The 19,640-nt window shown below is 35.9% G+C and overlaps 1 protein-coding gene across 4 annotated transcripts in view; it reads right to left on the reverse strand.

Annotated features, from left to right (window-relative positions):
- Positions 1 to 19,640, reverse strand: part of CRPPA (CDP-L-ribitol pyrophosphorylase A) — a 264,411-nt gene that overhangs the window by 213,778 nt on the left and 30,993 nt on the right. The gene's annotated exons all lie outside the window — the stretch shown is intronic.

Genomic DNA, 19,640 nt, shown 5'->3' on the forward strand with positions numbered 1-19,640 from the left:
CTGCTTATGATAGAATAAGTGTTTCCATTGTATGCCTCTTCCCATGCATTCCATTCCCCACCTTTAACTTTCTTACCAGGAAAGCACAAACATAGAAGAGATTTCCAGTAATCTCCCAGACTGAAAATTTTTTTCCCAGGATCTTATTTTTCCAATACAATGCCGTGAACTCAGGGCAAACCACAGGAAGAAAGTAACAACCCTATTATTTTTGTTATCCTTTCTCCAGTCTGATCTGTGTCCTCTGTTTGGCTCATCTTTTGTTTGTCTTCTGTTGTTCTTACAGACACTTGCAATTGGACTGCATCCACATTGCTTTTTTTTTTTTTTTTTTTTTTTTTGGTCTAACACAGGTAAAGACAGATGTTCATACCTTATTAAGACATGGTTCCTAAAGAATAAGTATGGACTAGAGCAAAAGTATGAAAAAAATCATTGTTCTCAAAGGTTTCTACAGTAAGTCTAGTTTTCTATTCCATAGTATGTAAGTAAAATAAATTCATAGCCTTCTGTAAAAGTACTCCATATTTTGTACTATAAAAAGTCTTTATAATTTTTTAAATTCTCATAATAATATGTATTAAACGTCTAGATTTGAAGCACTATGCTAGATAACAAAGACAGGAGGAATAACAAGAGAAATATGGTTACAGTCAATGACATTAAGGAGTGCATTATCACCCCAAACAGCCAAAACAATTTTTAAAAACAACAAAAAAGTTGGAAGTCTCACACTTTCTGATTTCAAAACTTACTATAAATCTACAGTAATCAAACCAGTATGGTACTGGCATAAAGACAGACATATAGACCAATGAAATAGAATAAAGAGCCCAGAAATAAACCCCTGCATATATGGTCAAATGATTTTTCACAAGTGTGCACAGACTATTTAATGGAAAAGAACAGTCTTTTCAACAAATGGCACCAGGAAAACTGGGTACCCACATGCAAAAAAGTGAAGTTAGGCTCTTACCTAACATCCTATACAAAAAGTAACTCAAAATGAAACAAAAACCTAAATGTAAGAACTAAAATTATAAAACTCTAAGAAGAAAACATGGGGGAAGCTTCATGACATTCACTTTGGCAATGATTTCTTGGATATAACACCAAAAGCACAGGCAACAAAATAAAAATAGATATATTAAACCATACCAAAATTAAAGACCTTTATGCATCAGAGAACACTACCAACAGAGTGAAAAGATAACCCTGGAATGGGAGAAAATATTTGCAAATCATGTATCTGATAAAGGGTTAATATTCAGAATATATAAAGAACTCCTACAACTCAACAACAACAAAAAACCCTAATTATTAAAATGGGCAAAGGATTTGAATAGACATGTCTCCAAAGCAGATATACAAATTGCCAATTAGTACACAAATGGCCTCTTCTTACAGATACAACTTTAAGAACAAAATAATATACCAATAAATTTAAAAATATCAATGAAACATATAAATTTCCAGAAAAAGATGTGTCAAAATTGACATGAGGAAAGGAGAAAGCCTTGATAATTCAATAACCATTACAAACTCTGAAATGTTAATTAACAGTAACAATCAAAAAGCTGCTCATTGATGAACGAAATTTATACAGAAATAAATGGAAAGATATCCCATGTTCATGGATGGGAAGATTTAATAATGTGCAAATGCCTATACTTCCCAAAGCAATGTACATATTCAATGCTACCCTCATTAAAATCCTAACGGCATATTTTACAGAAATAGAAAAAAAATCTTAAAATTCATAGAGAACCACAAAGGATCTAGAATAGCCAAAATGATTTTTTAAAAAGAACAAGGCTGGAGGCATCAAACTTCCTGATTTCAAAGTATATTACAAAACTACAGTAATCAAAACAGTGTGGTACTGGAATAAAAGAGATATACACCAAAGGAATAGGGGGCCTAGAGATAAACCCACATATATATATTCCACTGATCTTCGACAAGGGCTCCAAGAATACAGAATGGGAAAAAGATAGTCTCTTCAACAAATTGGGAAAACTAGACATCCACATGCAAATCAATGAAATTGGACCCCTATCTTACATTATACATAAAACTAAACTCAAAATAGACTAAAGACCTGAAACTATACAACTCCTAGAAAAAAAAACAGAAGAAAATCTTCTTGACATTTCTTTCGGCAGTGAATTTTTGGATATGACAGCAAAAGCATAAGTAACAAAAGTAAATATAGACAAGTGGGACTGTATCAAACTAAAAATCTTCTGCATGACAAAGGAAACGAACGATCACCAGCATGATAAAAAAGCTAAACTAAGAAATTGGAGAAAATATTTGCAAACCATGTATCTGATAAGGGTTTTTTCTTTTTTAATTGAGGTATAATTAATTGACTTAACACTGTATTAGTTTCAGGTGTACAACATAATGATTCGATATTTGTATATATTGTGAAATGATCACCCTAGTAAGCCTCGTTAACATCCATTACCCTACATAGTTACAAAAAAAAATTTTCTTGTGATGAGAACTTTTAATAAGGTGTTAATAGACAAAATATACAAGAAACTCCTACAACTTAATAGCTAAACAAATAACCTAATTTAAAAATGGGCAAAGCACTTGTCTATTTATTTCTCAAAAAAAGACATATAGATGGCTAATAGGTATTTGGAATGATGCGCAACATCAGTGATCAACAGGGGATAGCAAATCAAAACCATAATGAGGTATCACCTCACACCAGTTAGAATGGCTATTATCAAAAAAAAAGTTAAATATTGGCAAGGATGTGGAGAAATTGGAGCTCTTCTGCACTCTTGGTGGGAATGTAAAATGGCACAGCCACTAGGGAAAACGATATGGAGGTCCTCAAAAAATTAAGGAAAAAATAAAAGCTGCTCTCCTAATCCTATCCTCCTAAAAAATCTTCAAGCTTAGAGTATTTACTAGTAATACAGTCTTGCTATGAAAATCAAATAAGGACAGCACAAGAAAAGAAACAGAGGACAATTGAACTTATAAACACAAAGAAAAAAATCCCAAATAAAATATCAAGAAGCTAAAGCCAGTAGTACAAAAATTATATCAAGGAGTGTTCATCTCAGAATCAAAGATGGTTCAACATCAGTAAGTCTATCGTGTTAATTCACTATTAGACTAAAAATCACATGACAACCTTGCTAGTTATAGAAAAACAAGATTTCAAAAAGTATATTTATTATTTTTTAAAAGAAATAAACCTTTTTAAAGAAGAGTTAGAGATTAATTTAACTTGTCACAGCCTTTCTATCAAAAAACCTACAGCTAATATTATACTTATGAAGTTAGATACAGTCCCTTTAATGATGGAATCCAGAAAAACATACTCCATTATCTTTACTATTCTACAACATGATACCAGAGGACCTGGCCAAAGCAACAATGAAAGAAAAATAAATAAGAATTCAAAGGAAAAAGACAAATCATTATTTGCATACAATATGACCATTTATGTAAAACAGAAGAATTCAAGTACAAACAAAACCAGAGTTCAACGAATTTGTCTATTATAAGCTCAATCTACCAAAAGGGGTGTGGGGAAGTATAACACACAACAGCAAGCATAAATTAGAAATTACATACAAAAGACAGCTTATAACAGCTACTACATATATATAATCTAAGAAATTACTAAAAGAATATATAATACATATATAACAAAGTAAAATTCCTTCAAAGAATGTAAAAGAAGATCTGAAAAAACAAGCCATAGTATGTTTATAAACGGGACAACTTACTATTTAAAAGATGACAACTTGATCCCTAAGTTACATTCCCAAAAAAGCTTCCAATTGGCAGGAACTTAACCGATTTCAAATTTGTATAAAAATAATAAAGGTCAATAAATAATGTATCAGTCACATCTTATGTCCTGCCCTAGATTCTCTTGTCTCACACGCCCTATGCCACCAAAGTGCCTAACCACATGTGGGCCCACATGGTCTTACAGACCACAGGCCAGAGTCTGGTTTCTCCCTGTAGCTACCTCTGGACACAGCTACAGCACCATGGTATTAGTCATGGGATCTGGTTTCCCTTGGGACTGAATGGGGTGGGTAGTGCAACCAGAGTTCACACCCTGTGGGAGAAACTTTAAGAGGGAGATGGCAGATGAAGTCTCTCTTAGAACAGTCTGTTGGCAGGAGAAATACAAACAGTTTTGTATAAGCCTGTCTGGATATGTCCCATGTGATGAAGTGACCAGCTGTGTTTGTTTGTGAAGCAGTGGCCAGATTGGTAATACATCATCTCACATCAGCACTTAAGCCTTGCCTAAGGCTCTATCTGCTAGGGAACCTCTGCTGAAACAGACACTTTTGAAAATAATTAACAACAAGTTAAAACAATGTGGTAGTGTCACAGGAAACAACAAATAGATCAGTGAATATAGAACCCAGAAATAAACCTACACATAGATTGGAAATTGGCTATAAACAGAGGTCATTTCACAAATTAGAAAAGAATCAATCATTTAGTAAATGACGTTGCAAAAAATGACTCCATAAAAACAAAAAATACTGGAACCCTATAATGCAGAAATACTTTTAAATGATCTCCAAGAAGACTAAAGACAAGTATGAAATGAAAAAGTAATACCAATAGAATAAAATAGAACCACAATGTAGGAACAAATTTCTTAAGATCTTAAATGCACAGGATTTGGCTGCAACAAAATGAAGAGCATTAAAGATAACATTAATAGACAGGTTGTAACCTAAGACAAGATATTCGTAATGTGTAAAACTAAGACAGGAATAATATCTAGGATATACAAGAAACTTCACCAAACCAACAAGAGAAGAAAGTCAAAAGAAAACGGACAAAAGATATTAATAAGACAGAAAAATAAAAAAATATATAGAATGGTTCACCCTCAGTAGCAATAAAATAAATTCAAATTAAAACACAGAAATCAATATGTCTCTCAGATTGACAAAAATTAGAAATTTATAGCACTTCAAAACTATAGAAGATGTGGTTGAAACTAGAACCACTTTCCTCCACTTCAGTGCTAATAGAATCTCAAACTGGTGTAGCCATTCTAGAGAGTAATCTGGTAGTAGGCTAGTAAAATTAACAAGGCATGGGGGGGGGCCGGTCCCGTGGCTTAGTGGTTAAGTGCACGAGCTCCGCTACTGGCGGCCAGGGTTCGGATCCCGGGTGCATACCGACGCACCACTTGTCTGGCCATGCTGAGGCTGCATCCCACATACAGCAACGAGCAGGAAGTGCAACTATGACATACAACTATCTACTGGGGCTTTGGGGAGAAAAAGGAAAAAAAAAAAGGAGGATTGGCAATAGATGTTAGCTCAGGGATGGTCTGCCTCAGCAAAAAAGAGGAGGATTGGCATGGATGTTAGCTCAGGGCTGATTTTCCTCACAAAAAAAAAAAAAAATTAAGAATGCATGTACCCTGTGACCTGGCAATTCCACTCCTTGATAAGTACCTGAGAGAAACTCCTGCACACTCTTGCAATATGCTCACAAAGCGACATGTGAGGACCTTCACTTCTGCATCTGTGGTAACAAGCAATGCAGGCATCCATCAATAAGAGAGACAGATAAGTAAAATGTGGTCAGTGCACATGATTAAAAACTATGAGGTACAGCCAGCCCCATGGCTTAGCAGTTAAGTGCGCGCGCTCCGCTACTAGCGGCCCAGGTTCAGATCCGGGCATGCACTGACGTACTGCTTCTCCGGCCATGCTGAGGCGGCGTCCCACATACAGCAACTAGAAGGATGTGCGACTATGACATACAACTACCTACTGTGGCTTTGGGGAGAAAAGGGAAAAAAAAGAGGAGGATTGGCAATAGATGTTAGCTCAGGGCCGGTCGTCCTCAGCAAAAAGAGAATTGGCATGGATGTTAGCTCAGGGCTGATCTTCCTCACCAAAAAAAAAAAAAAAAAAAAAAAAAAAAACCACTATGAAATAATCAAAAGCAATGAATGAGCTTTAGATTCTTCAACATGGATGATTTCATAAGTAGTGCTAAATAAAAATCAAGATCTTTTATGTAAATTTTAAAAACATAACGTGATACATTTTAAGAACACATACACATCTAGATATATATGATAGGTTGATTGGAAGGAGAAGCATTAAATATAACAGAAGAGGTTCGTCTGGAAGCAGGAGAATAAGATCTTGAATGGGAAAGAGAGAAAAAATAATAAAGTTTTAAAAAACAAAGAGGTGGCTAGCACAGATAAACAATAGCAGCCGACTATGAACCAAGGAGGATCATCCACTCAGTTCTATACACCTAAGACCCAAACAAATGCAGAGGAAACCAAGTAACAAGTTTGCACTTTAATGTGTCTCTGAATACATGCATGTTAAACTAAATACTTTTAATGTTAAAACATGTTGATGTCAAAGGAGGCATTTCAAAGGTTACAATAAATGAAAAAATCAGGAATTCAGGGGATCAGTAAGGGATAACAAGGAGAAGGAGAGGAGTGTTTTTGGTTTGTTGTTTATTTTTAATGAAAAGTGAAAGGAATCGCATATACCAAAAATAGACATGATAGGATAAAAGGTAGGTGTGGTGAGGAGACTACAAGTCATGAACTCCACAGACTGGAGTTCTAAGTGGTGGAAGACAATTGTACGCGTGATAAGGAGCTGGTACTTTTATCTTGTGGGCCACAGAGGGCCACATAAAGTCCGTACAGCTCTGGACCAACATGGACAGATTTGCATGTTAGAAAGATCACTTGTTGTGATTGTTGATGAGGAACATTGATGAAGATGGGCAAGGACGGCAGGAGGAAAACCGTCAAGAGATTTTTTTTTCACCCCCAAGTCCATGTGAAAGATGATAAGGGATAAATCAAAAGATATTGAGAAAAAATTTGATAGAGAGGTTCTAAAACTACAATCAGTAGGGGATGATCCAGAAAAAAGCAAGTTTGTGAAGCAATCATTTATAAACTAGTCCCCATACACATGAAGTAAATAAGGGACAAAAATAACGGTTTCAGGCTAATGATTAAGACATTTATTTCTGGAAGTAAGGATATTATTCTCAAAGGAAGTCCAAGCCAGGGTCACAGAATCATTTTTTCTACAACACTTCAGAATTTTTCCAAAATAGGAGCAGAAAAATGACATGGCTCTATGAGCCCACCTAGTAGAATAATTGATAGAAGAAAAAGGAGGAGGGAGAAAAGGAAGGATAAAATCATGAGAAATAGGACAAATAGGAGAAAGCATGACTTGGGAACGTATTTAATAACTCTTCAAACACACCACAAAGATTGTGCATTCACTTTTATCTTATAAAGTACCATAAGTAATATATAGATCATGGTTTATTAATAACTAAGATGTGCAACTTGCTACTGTGGTTTGCGACTGACATTTATCAGGAGCAAAATGATGGTTTGCAGATACTTTGACTAATCTAACAAGTCAGCTCTTTCTGACTCATCTTTAAATCCCTCATTTCTGGGAGCTGGCCCCATGGCTTGGCGGTTAAGTGCGCGTTCTGCTACTGCTGGCCCGGGTTCGGATCCCGGGCGCACCGACGTACCACTTGCCTGGCCATGCTGAGGCAGCGTCCCACATACGGCAATTAGAAGGATGTGCAACTATGACATACAACCATCTACTGCAGCTTTGGGGAGAAAAAGGGAAAAAAAAAAAATCCCTCATTTCTCTTTTTCATTCATTTTCCTTCATATTTTCCTCCATCTTTCACTCACTTTTCCCCCTGAGGATCTTTTCATTTCTGTCAAACAGTTTATGCCAGCCTCCTATCCCATCCTACTTTTCCTTTTCAAAACCCCATGTAATGTGAGGTTTCTTCTGAGACTCTATTCTGAGGCTCTTCCTCATCACCTCCAATCGAATCCAGACCCAACTAAGTCCTCCTCCTTCCTCACACCAGGGACGAGGGAGGGAGAAGAAAGGGGAACTACACTCTGTGAAAATGGCAATAAAACTTCTGAGAATTGTAATGCCTGGGGATATAAAGAAAAGATACTCTTCATGAAATTCAATCTTCTTGACTGGTTTCTTGTTAACTCAGCATTTACAGCCCAAATGTGTTGGCACTTAGTACAAGACACAGGTCCTGTTTACTCTAACGCATGTCAAGTGTGAGCAGAATATGTACTACAAAAGGAAATTCCTGTCATAGTTCTTTAACTTTATGATTATATTCCTGTACCTAGAGACAAGTGACAGGAATCTTTAAAAACTGAGGGGTTTGTTTTGGTTGTCTTCTTTAAGGGTGTTTTTGCCCTTTCAAGTTAATGAAGCACTTTTTAAAAAATATACAGCTTCCCAATCTCCATTGTAAGAATAACATTTAAATATTAATTATCTCCACAGTCGAATCTAGGATATCAAACCAAGAAGTACATAATTAACACCCCAGAGAACAACTCTGTCACTGGTTGAGTTCTGCATCCTTCATGCATGTGCATTTTCGTGAAAACTTAAATTAACTTCTAAAATTCTGAGAACCTAAAAACTTGAGTGTTAGAAATGAGGCCAGGTCTCTAAAGTTCAGAATACCATCTGCGACCACCACACCAATTTCCTCAAGAAATGGATTTATATAGTTCGAATAGTTTCTTTGTGTAAAAATCTTATTTTTCTTTAAACTGTACAGAACACAATTTCATATTTTAATATTTAATAAGACTTCTCTGGCCCAGTCTGTGGTGTTTTCCTCATGTTCCTAGAGACTAATTTTCACTATTGAATTTGTTTGTTATTCTTTAATATGGTAATCTTTTCCTTTAACAACCTCTTAATGTGTCATTAAAAATTTCTAAGGGATAAAATAGGGGTTTTTTCCAGATGATCTTAACCAACAAAAGAAAACCAGTGAATAATTATATGGAAAAGTCCAAAACCAATAAAAACAACAGACACTTGAGTATTTATATATCTTAGGTCTAGTCATACCTGTCAATTTAATGACTTCAATATCAACCCAGACATAGATATTAACAATATCTCAGTATTCACATACTTGACTAATCTTTCTGCTTTGTGTATGTACTCACACTCACATACATTTAGACATAGAAGCATAAATATATTTTATATATAGCTATTAATTTAACTTTATATTATATCAACACCCTACCATGAACATTTTTGTGCTCAATAAAAATTGTGCAAAAACTTTAAGTGACCCTTTAAAGTTACTAACGACTATGTAACGATTTAATTATCTTTAGAAACATAGGCTGCATAGAATTTTTCACATTTATAAAAATGCTGCAAATCCTGAACTGTATATACAAATCTTTGCCCATACTTCTAATAATTTCAGATGAATTTCTTAAAAGGTTTTACGAAGAATTTATAAATATATCAGGGGCCGGCCCCGTGGCTTAGTGGTTAAGTGCACGCACTCCGCTACTGGTGGCCAGGTTTCGGATCCCAGGCGCTCACCCATGCACTGCTTGTCCGGCCATGCTGAGGCGGCGTCCCACATACAGCAACTAGAAAGATGTGCAACTATGACATACAACTACCTACTGGGGCTTTGGGGAGAAAAAGGGAGAAAAAAAAAAAAAAAGGAGGATTGGCAATAGATGTTAGCTCAGGGCTGGTCTTCCTCACAAAAAATTTAAATAAATAAATATATCATATGCACATATATATTACCACTATGCAAACTTTTTATATAATAATTGACATTAGTGTTAACATAAATATGTATCTATGTATGTATATCCATGAAATTCATGCATTCAAAAGTATTTATTAAGAACCTAACATAAGCCATGAACTCTTCTAGGCAATACAGATAAAACAATGTCCCTGCCCTCATGGAACTGACACACTAGTAGGGGAGGCAGACAGATACCTATCCAAAAAACGTCAAAGTAGTGATATCTAATAAGGAAAATTAAAGCAGAATACAGGGACACATGATAGAGGCCACTATTATATGTAAGATTATCAGGGACCATTTCTCTAAGGAGGTGATATTTGCACAGGGATCTAAATTAACAGTGGAAACAGTGTGATTATCTGGAAAAGTGGCCCAAGCAGAGGGAAGAGTAAGTGCACAGGCCTTTTTTCATATCTTTATATGCACACATACTCTTGAATATTCACTCCATTAAAGAAATATGTACTTAGTACTAATAATATATCAGGCAGGTTGCTAAGAACAAGACATACCATCCTGCCTTCAAAGGGCTCACATTCTACCAGGGGACTCAGACATTGACTTGTCTGACAAATGACTTCAATGGTAATTTTGATGCTCGGCAGGAAAAAACAAGACACTAGGAGAACTTGTAATGGGTTGGGCTAACCTAGTCTTGAGGGAAAGGAAAGGTTTACCGAACTGATCATTTATCTGATAGCTAAAGGATATGTAGCAAGATAGGAGGGAAACAAAGTGCCAAAAGGAAGGAGGAAACTTATAGGAACTAAAATAAGGTGAGCACGTTAGAGCATATAGACCAAGAGGGTAAGTGAGATAAGAGAAAAGAAATGGTGGGGGAAGTAACTGCAACCTAGCAGGTCAGCATACAGAATGGCATGTCGACGTTTGTAACCTCCCAGCACCATTTGATGATGAAAGTCATCCACAACCTCAAACTACATATCTACTTTTTTTGGCCACAGTCCACATAACTTTGGATCAGCTTAAGATGTTTTTCTTCTACATATACGATTCAACTTCATATGACCTTGGTTACAACTATCCAATTTCTGCTCAGCTCTCAGGAAATGGTAAACACTATTATGTATTTTCTACATGAGTTGCACAAAGTAAAGTTACACCCGTGATAAACACAAGCATAACAAGTCCATATCTCAAGGCCACATTAATGATTGAGCCATCCAATGGCTTTGTAGTTTTGGGGGTTTTATTTGTTTGTTTGTTTTTAGAAAAAGTTATCACAGTTTCCATAACTACCCAGAAATTAGTTCTGATATATTTTTTCCTTGGGACAATTTTAGGCTAAAAGAATTTAAGAGTGAAAGGCAATATTTACCATTTCAAATCTTCCCTTTCCTAAAGCCTTGACACCTCACCCACCTCCCTTGCTCTCAGCTGATGATTTGCTCCCTATGTCACTGAGAAAATAGAAAGAAAGAATTCCACATCCTCCCACCACATCTATTAATCTAGCTACATCTGTAGCTGCTCTGCCTTTCCTCCTGTCCCTGTGGATGAACTATTCATATTCCCAACCAAGAACTGGAGTTGGTCAGCTCCAACATCACTAGCACACTATATCCTATCCCCTCACACCAGCATCAGTCTTTTCCTAAGTCATTCTCATCATCATATCAATATGCTGTTATGTCATCCATCTTAAAAAATATAAAACTCTTAATCTATAACCCCCTTCAGGTACCCCCTCCATTTCTCCACTCAATATGCATGGAAGCTCCTCCAAAGAATAGCCCTATTTATTCTCTCTTAAATGAATTAAAACCAGGTTTCCACATCCACCACTTCCCTCCAACACTGGTCATCTCACATTGCTAAGGCTTATGGTCAGTTCTCAGTCTTTACTTTTTTTTTTTTTAACCACTATGCAGCATTTAATGCAGGTGCTCAATCATGCTTAAAACACTTTCTCCACTAGGCTTTTGGGACATTATTCTCTTATTCCTATGGCCACTCTTCTTCTATCCCCTTAGCTAATTCTTCCTTACCTCCTGTGGTAGGCTGAATAACCACCCACTTCCAAAACACGTCCATGTCCTAATTCTCAGAATCTGCGAGTATGTTTACTTACATAGCAAAGATACTTTGAAGACATGTTTAAGTTAGAGATGGTGCGATGGGAGACAGAATCCTGGATTAACCAGGTGAGCCTGAAATAATCAGAAGGATTTTTATAAGAGGGAGACAGGAGGATCAGAGTTAGTAGTAATAGATGTGAAATGAAATGAAATAATGAAAGCAAGGGGTTGAAGTGGTATATGGGAAGAGCCATGAGCCAAGGAATTCAGGTGGCCTCTAGAAACTGGAAAAGTCAAGGAAACAGTCTCCAGAAGGAACACAGCCCTGCCAACAGCTTGATTTCAGACTTCTATCTCCAGAATAGTCAAGATAATAAATTTGCATTGTTTTAATTTACTAAATTTTTGATAACTTGTTAACAGTAGCAATAGGAAACTAACATAATTCAACAACCTCAAAACCTTGGCCTGCCCCAGGGTTCAGGCTTTGGACCTCTTTCATTCTCTCTGCACCCATTCATCTGGTGATCTCAATCAATCCCAGGGCGCTAAATGCCTGCATGATGACAACTCCTGAATATTCATATTATGCTCATATTATCTGTACTTCTCTACTGATTACTAGATTCATGTATCCAATTATCTCCTTAACATTTTCAACTATATATCTAAAAGTAATCTCAAACTTGGTATGTCAGAACCCAACTCCTGTTATGCTCCCACAAAACCTTTCCTTACTCTAACATTCTCAATCTCAATAAAGGGCAACTGTGTTCTAGTTATTCAGAGCAAATCCTTGGGCCTATGACTCTTCCCTTTCTCTGACACCCCAAGTACAATCTTTTGGCTAATCTCAGCTTTACCTTCAAATACGTTCAGAACACAAGCACTTAACACGACATTCTCCACCATCCAAGTAGTGCTAGCTGTCATCACTACCTTTTGCCTCGATTATCACAATAGCTTCTTACTTCTTTCCTTGCCTTCTGCAGCATATTGTCCCAACAACTGACAGGGTGACCCTATGAAAGTGGAACTCTACACAATAGCCTCCAAAGGCTTCCCATCTCATTCAGGGTAAAATCTAAAGTCTGTACCATGGCTTTTAGGGCCCTACTTGGACTAGATCCTCTCCAACCACATCACTTCCCACTCCCCCTATGACATCACTCTTCTCCAGCCTTGCAATTTTTCCTATACTCTGTGTCTTGTAGCTGAAATATTCTTCTCTCAATTATATCCATGACTCACTCCCTCACTTCCTTCAGATCTTGGCTTAAATTTCACCTTCTCGCAGAGTATTTCTTTGACCATTTGATGGAAAAGAGCAACCTCCCACCCCTGGAACTCTATCCTACTTTACTGTTCTCTATAACACTTATCACCATTTGACATATATATTTGCTTATTTATCTCTTCGTTGTAAAAGAAGAATAATTCAAAATGTGGAAATAAGGCAAAGGCTACTCAAGGACTGTCTTAGAGAATATATTTATTACATTTCATTCTATTTTGTACTATTACAAGAACCAGACTTAATGAAAAGACTCGTTAATGTGAATATTTTTGTCCAGTAGAGATATAAATAATTTATATTCAGTAAAATAGAAAATAACAAGACTGTGTGACCCTGTGAGACATTAAGCAGTTTTCAATCTAACCCAGCAACTCTTATCCTACCATGTCTTGTTAAATTGCCTATATACACTTAAATTTTCAAACGCTCTTTGAACCAATCCTATCTTACTGGTTTCTTGTTAATTAATATGTTGAATGAAATTTGACATGTTCATTTTATATTTCCTAAGTGTCATAATTTTACCTTTTGAAAATCGTGCCTTAGTAGATTTCCATCTCCCCCATTAGAATGCAACCTTCACAGAGAATTGACCATGAGGATGACATAGACTCCTGAACTTCCCTCCTCCCAAGGATGCACTAAATCTACAGCTACACTCAAAGCAATTCCCTTTGAAAGAAATCCAGAACCCAGCTGAGTGACTCCTATACTTCAGGCGAATAAGAAAATACCCATATCAAAACAAGTAGGAAAGGCTGTGAAACATTCTCATCATAAAACACCACCAGCAGTCGCAGCAGCCCCTCCCACCACACAGTACCATACAATCAGGAGAGAACCTCCAACTCCCAGCTTCCGAGATGCAAAGGGTTTGTACCACACATCTATATGTGAACTTTAAGACTCTACCCATAGAGACAGGCCCCCAAAATACCTAACTCTAAAAGTCAATGGGGCTTGTGTTCATGAGACCCACAAGACTACAGTAAACAAAAAAGCAGTTCTTAATGGACACACACAAACAAGCACCCACTGTAGCTATTCCCACAGGGATCAGTGAAGAGGGAGCAGGCAAAAAACTCCCATCTCCCAGTCTTTCCCCAAAAGGAGTCTAACTGCATACTATACATGCTATGCCTGAGGATCTAGTTTCTAACTTAGCATGCATTTAGATGCTGGCTGCTATCCTCTCTGGAGACCAGGGAAACCATGAGACACTTCCCCCAGCCTCTCCCTCTGGACTGCTCCAACAATTAAAATCAAGTCACCAATATCTCCCTGGAAGGAGCGTGTACATACATTTGGTGCCCCAGCTTTGGCAGCTGCCACTTGGAAGACTGGACCCCAAAACACCTAGCTCTGATGGCCAACAGGACCTGCATTCATGGTCCCACAGGACTCTAGCAAATAAAGAAGCAGTTTTTAAATATAATAAAACTTATGCGGTGCAACAAAAGTAGTTCTAAGAAGGAAGCTTACAGTGATAAATGCCTATATTAACAAGAAAGATCTCAAACAACTTCACTTTACACCTCAAGAAACTAGAAAAAGAACAAAACCCCAAGTTAGTAGAAAGAGGGAAATAAAGTTTAGAGTGGAAATAAGTGAAATTGAGACTAAAAAGACAATAGAAAAGATCAACGAAACTAAGAGCTGGTGTTTTGTGAAGACAAACAAAATAGACAAACGTTTAGCTAGACTTATCAAGAAAAAAGAGAAGACTCAAATATTATAAACAAAAGAGGAAACATCATAACTGATACTACACAAGTTCAAAGGATCACAAGAGACTACTATGAACAATTATACATCAACAAATTGGACAACCTAGAAGAAATGGTTAAAGTCCTAGAAACATACAACCTACCAAGACTGAATCAGGAAGAAACAGAAAATCTGAAAAGACCAATTACTAGTAAGGAGATTGAATCAGTAATCAAAAACCTTCCAAAAACCTGGTGCAGGACCAGATAGCTACACTGGTAAATTCTACCAAACATTTAGAAGAATTAATGCCAATTCTTCTCAAACTCTTCCAAAACATAGAAGAGGAGGAAACACTTCCAAACTCATTTTTTGAGGCCAGCATTACCCTGATACCAAAGCCAGACAAGGACACCACAAGAAAAGAAAATTACAGGCCAATATCCATGATGAACATAGATCTAAAAATCCTCAAAAAAATACTATATCACCAAATTCAACAATACATTAAAAGTTTCATACACCATGATCAAGTGGGATTTACTCCAGGAATGCAAGGATGGTTCAACATCCACAAAAAAAGAAAAGTCAATGTAATACACCACATCAACAAAATGAAGGATAAAAATCATATGATCATCTTAATAGATGCAGAGAAAGCACTTGACAAAATTCAGCATACTTTCATGAAAAAATCTCTCAACCAAGTGAGTCTAGAGGAAACATACCTCAGCATAATAAAGGCCATATATGACAAGCCCAGAGCTAACATCATACCCGACAGTGAAAAGCTGAAAGCTTTTTCTCAAAGATCAGGAAGTAGATAAGGATATGCACTCTCACCACTTTTATTCAACATAAAATTGTCTCTATTTGCAGATGACGTGATATTATATACAGAAATCTCTAAAAACTCCACCAAAAAACTATTAGAATTAACAAATGCAGTAAGTTGCAGAATACAAAATCAATATACAAAAATCAGTTGTGTTTCTATACACTAAAACTATCAGAAAGAGAAATTACCTCTTTAAAAAAATTAGTCCCATTTACTATACATCAAAAAGAATAAAATACTGAGGAATAAATTTAACCAAAGAGATGAAAGATTTGTATACTGAAAACTATAAGACATTGATTAAAGAAATTGAAGACACAAATAAAGATATTCTGTCCTTATGGAATAGAAGAATTAATATTTTTAAAATGTCCATACTACCCAAAGCAATCTACAGATTAAATATAATCCCTATCAAAATTCCAATAGCATTTTTCACAGAAATAGAAAAAACAATGGAACCACAAGAGACCTCAAATAGCATAAGCAATCTTGAGAAAGAACAAAAAAGCTAGAGGCATCACACTTCCTGATTTCAAACTATATTACAAAGCTATAGTAATCAAAACAGTATGGTGTTGGCATAAAAACAGACACATAGATCAATGGAACAGAATACAGAACCCAGAAATAAACCCAGGCATATATGGTCAATTTTTGACAACAGAGCCAAAAATATACAATGGTAAAGGATAATCTCTTTAATAAATGGTGTTGGGAAAATTGGATAGCCAAGTGCAAAAAGTGAAACTGAACCTCTGTCTTACACCATACACAAAAATCAACTCAAAATAGATTAAAGACTTGAATGTAAGATCTGAAACCATAAAACTCCTAGCAGTAATAAAGGGGAAGCTCCTGGACATTGGTTTAGCGATTATTTTTTGGATTCGATACCAAAAGCAAAGGCAACAAAAGAAAAAAAGAAAAAAAAAAACAACCACAAATGGGACTACAGACTGAAAAGCTTCTGCACAGAAAAGGTAATCATCAACAAAATAAAAAAAGCAACCTATGGAGTTGGAGAAAATATCTGCAAATCATATATCTGATAAGGGGTTAACAAACAAAATATAAGAAACTCATACAACTCAATAGCAAAAATACAAATAACCTAATTTAAAAATGGGAAAGAATCTAAAGAGACATTTTCCCAAAGAAGACATACAAATGGGTAAAAGGTCAAGGAAAAGATGCTTAACATCACTAATGATCAGGGAAAGGCAAATCAAAACCACCATTAGCTATCACCTCACACCTGTTAGAATGGCAGTCATCAAAAGGACAAGAGATAACGAGTGTTGGCAAGGATGTGGAGAAAAGGGAACCCTTGTGCACTATTGGTGGCAATGCAAATTGGTGCAGCCACTATGGAAAACAGCATGGAAGTTCCTCAAAAGATTCAAAATAGAACTTACCACATGATCCCAAAGAAAAAGAAAACACTAACTTGAAAAGAAAAATGCACCCCCACATTCATCTCAGCATTATTTACAACAGCCAAGATATAGAAATAACCTAAGTGCCCATCGATGGATGAATGGATCAAGAAAACATGGCATATATACACAATGGAATATTATTCAGTCTTAAAAAAGAAGGATATCCTGCCATTTGCAACAACATGCATGAATCTGTAGGGCATTATGCTAAGTGAAATAAGCCAGAAGAGAAAGACAATATTGCATGGTATCACTTATATGTGGAATCTAAAAAAAAAAAGTCAAACTCACAGAAACAGTAGAAAAGTGGCTGCCAGGGGATAGGGCGTGGGGGAAATAGGGAGATGTTGGTAAAACGGTAGTTCCTTTCAGCTATAAGATGAATAACGTCTGAGGACCTAATGTGCACGTGGTGACTATAGTTGATAACGCTGTATTGTATAATTGAATTTGCTAAGAGAGAACTTAAATGTTCTCACCAAAAAAAAAAAAAAAAAGGTAGGTATGTGACACAATGAATTTGTTAATTAACTCAATGGGGGAATCTTTCACAATGTATAGCTGTATCAGATCATAATGTTGTACACATTAAATATCTTATAATTTTGTCAATTATACCTCAATAAAGGTAAAAAAATATGTTTGAAATATTAAAAAAAAAAAAAAAAAAAGTGGGCCAGCACAGTCACGTAGTGGGTAAGTTCATGCACTCCGCTTCGCGGCCTGGGGTTCACAGGTTCAAATCCTGGGCGTGGACCTACGTACTGCTTATCAAGTCATGCTGTGGCAGGCGTCCCACATATAAAGTAGAGGAAGATGGACACAGATGTTAGCCCAGGGCCAATCTTCCTCAGCAAAAAGAGGAGGATTGGCAACAGATGTTAGCTCAGAGCTAAACTTCCTCACCAAAAAAAAAAGTAACCTTCATAAAGGATAGATTTGGTCTATTTGGGTCCCTATTGTATTCCAGCACCAAATACACATTCAATAAATGTTTGCCAAGGAAATATTTCCCTGAAATATTTCATAGAAATATTGCCAAACTCCTTGACTATAGGTAAGTTTTCCATTTGAAAAACAGTTCAAATGTTAATCATCTTTAATCAGCTCTGTAACCTATACAACAGAAATGATCACTGGTAGGTTTATGCTTTGAAAATATAGTTTTTATGTTAAAACCTATTCAATTCAGTCAATCAAAATCAGGAAACGAATTTTTGGTATAATTGGGTTTGGTTTTTCACCTTCGAGGATGGCTCTGTTTACTTTAGTTCTCTTCACAGAAATGTTTAGTATTTGTTTGTTAAAATCAAAATGTGAATATACACAAATTATATAGATCAGAGAATGAAATATTTTATATAGGAAAATTCCTTTGTGTGCCTTTATGACCAAAAAATTTGCATGAAAACTTATATCAAAACCCCCAAAATGCTATAAATGAGAGTTCCTCATGTGAACCACAGAACACAGATAATTATTTTTGTGTGACTATTTTCTCAATTCTCCAAAGAATGCAATAGAAGAGAATTTATTTCATTACATACAATTAATGCCTCAGGAGGGTGGTGCTTCCCAAACTTCATGTGATCAAGATCACCTGGCAGGCTTGTTTATTAAAACACAAATTACTAGGCCCCATTCTCAGGGTTTCTAATTAAGCAGGTCGGAGGTGCAGCACCATAATTTGCATTTTAACAAGTTCCAAAACATGCTGATGTTGCAGGGCAAGGGACTACACTGAGAACCAGTGCCTCAGTGTATCAGGGCTTAATTCTCCAGCAAAAACTATCAAAAAATGCTAATGTAAGGATCATGCGATTTTATTCAAATGTTCTTCTAAAATATAGCTATCATATATATTTATTCTTCCTAATATAAGTGTTTACATAAAGACAAACAAATTCATTAATCTCAGAAAACAGGGCAGATGTGGTCTAGCTCAGCAAGATTTAGGCTATAGAGTAAAAACTCAAATTTATAATAGCGTAACATTTATATGATTAATAACCAAATACAGGTAACTTCCTGTATCCAAATTCATTATTTTAAGAAATACAAACCACAGCAGACTATTCTTATTAAAATGGATTCTAATTTATATAATCTCATTTTAAAACAGTAACTGATAGTCAAGATTGATTCATAATTTAATGTATACGTGGTTAACTACCCTCTATCCAAGATATGCTGTGGTCTTCTATTATAAATTATATGTTATGTTATAACCCAAGCACTGCATTAGTCACTCTAACTTATATTTCATTGAGAAGTTTCTGACAAGCATAATACCCAATATTCAATAACTGTTCAATCAATAAATATGGAAACAAATGGCAGTAAAATTTATATAGGTACAAAAATGTTTCCAAAACATGAAAAAACAAAGGTAATCCAGTATAATCTAAACATTAACAAATTATTTGATATTTTAAAAGAAGTTACCTTTAACTTAAGTTTTAGTTAATTAAAAAAATGTCTACATAGTTGTGCAAAAAGTTTACCATAGCAGGCCTGAGAAGGCAAGACCTGCTTACCAGGTGGGGCTCTCAGCCAGCATCTGAAACCGGGCTCTTGGAGTCTTCCCAGTGAACTGATAAGGCGGTTCACTGTGCCCAGACTGTTTCATAAACAATATGGTTTAT

This window comes from Diceros bicornis, chromosome 3 (assembly GCF_020826845.1).
Source record: "Diceros bicornis minor isolate mBicDic1 chromosome 3, mDicBic1.mat.cur, whole genome shotgun sequence".
Classification (NCBI taxonomy): Eukaryota; Metazoa; Chordata; class Mammalia; order Perissodactyla; family Rhinocerotidae; genus Diceros; species Diceros bicornis.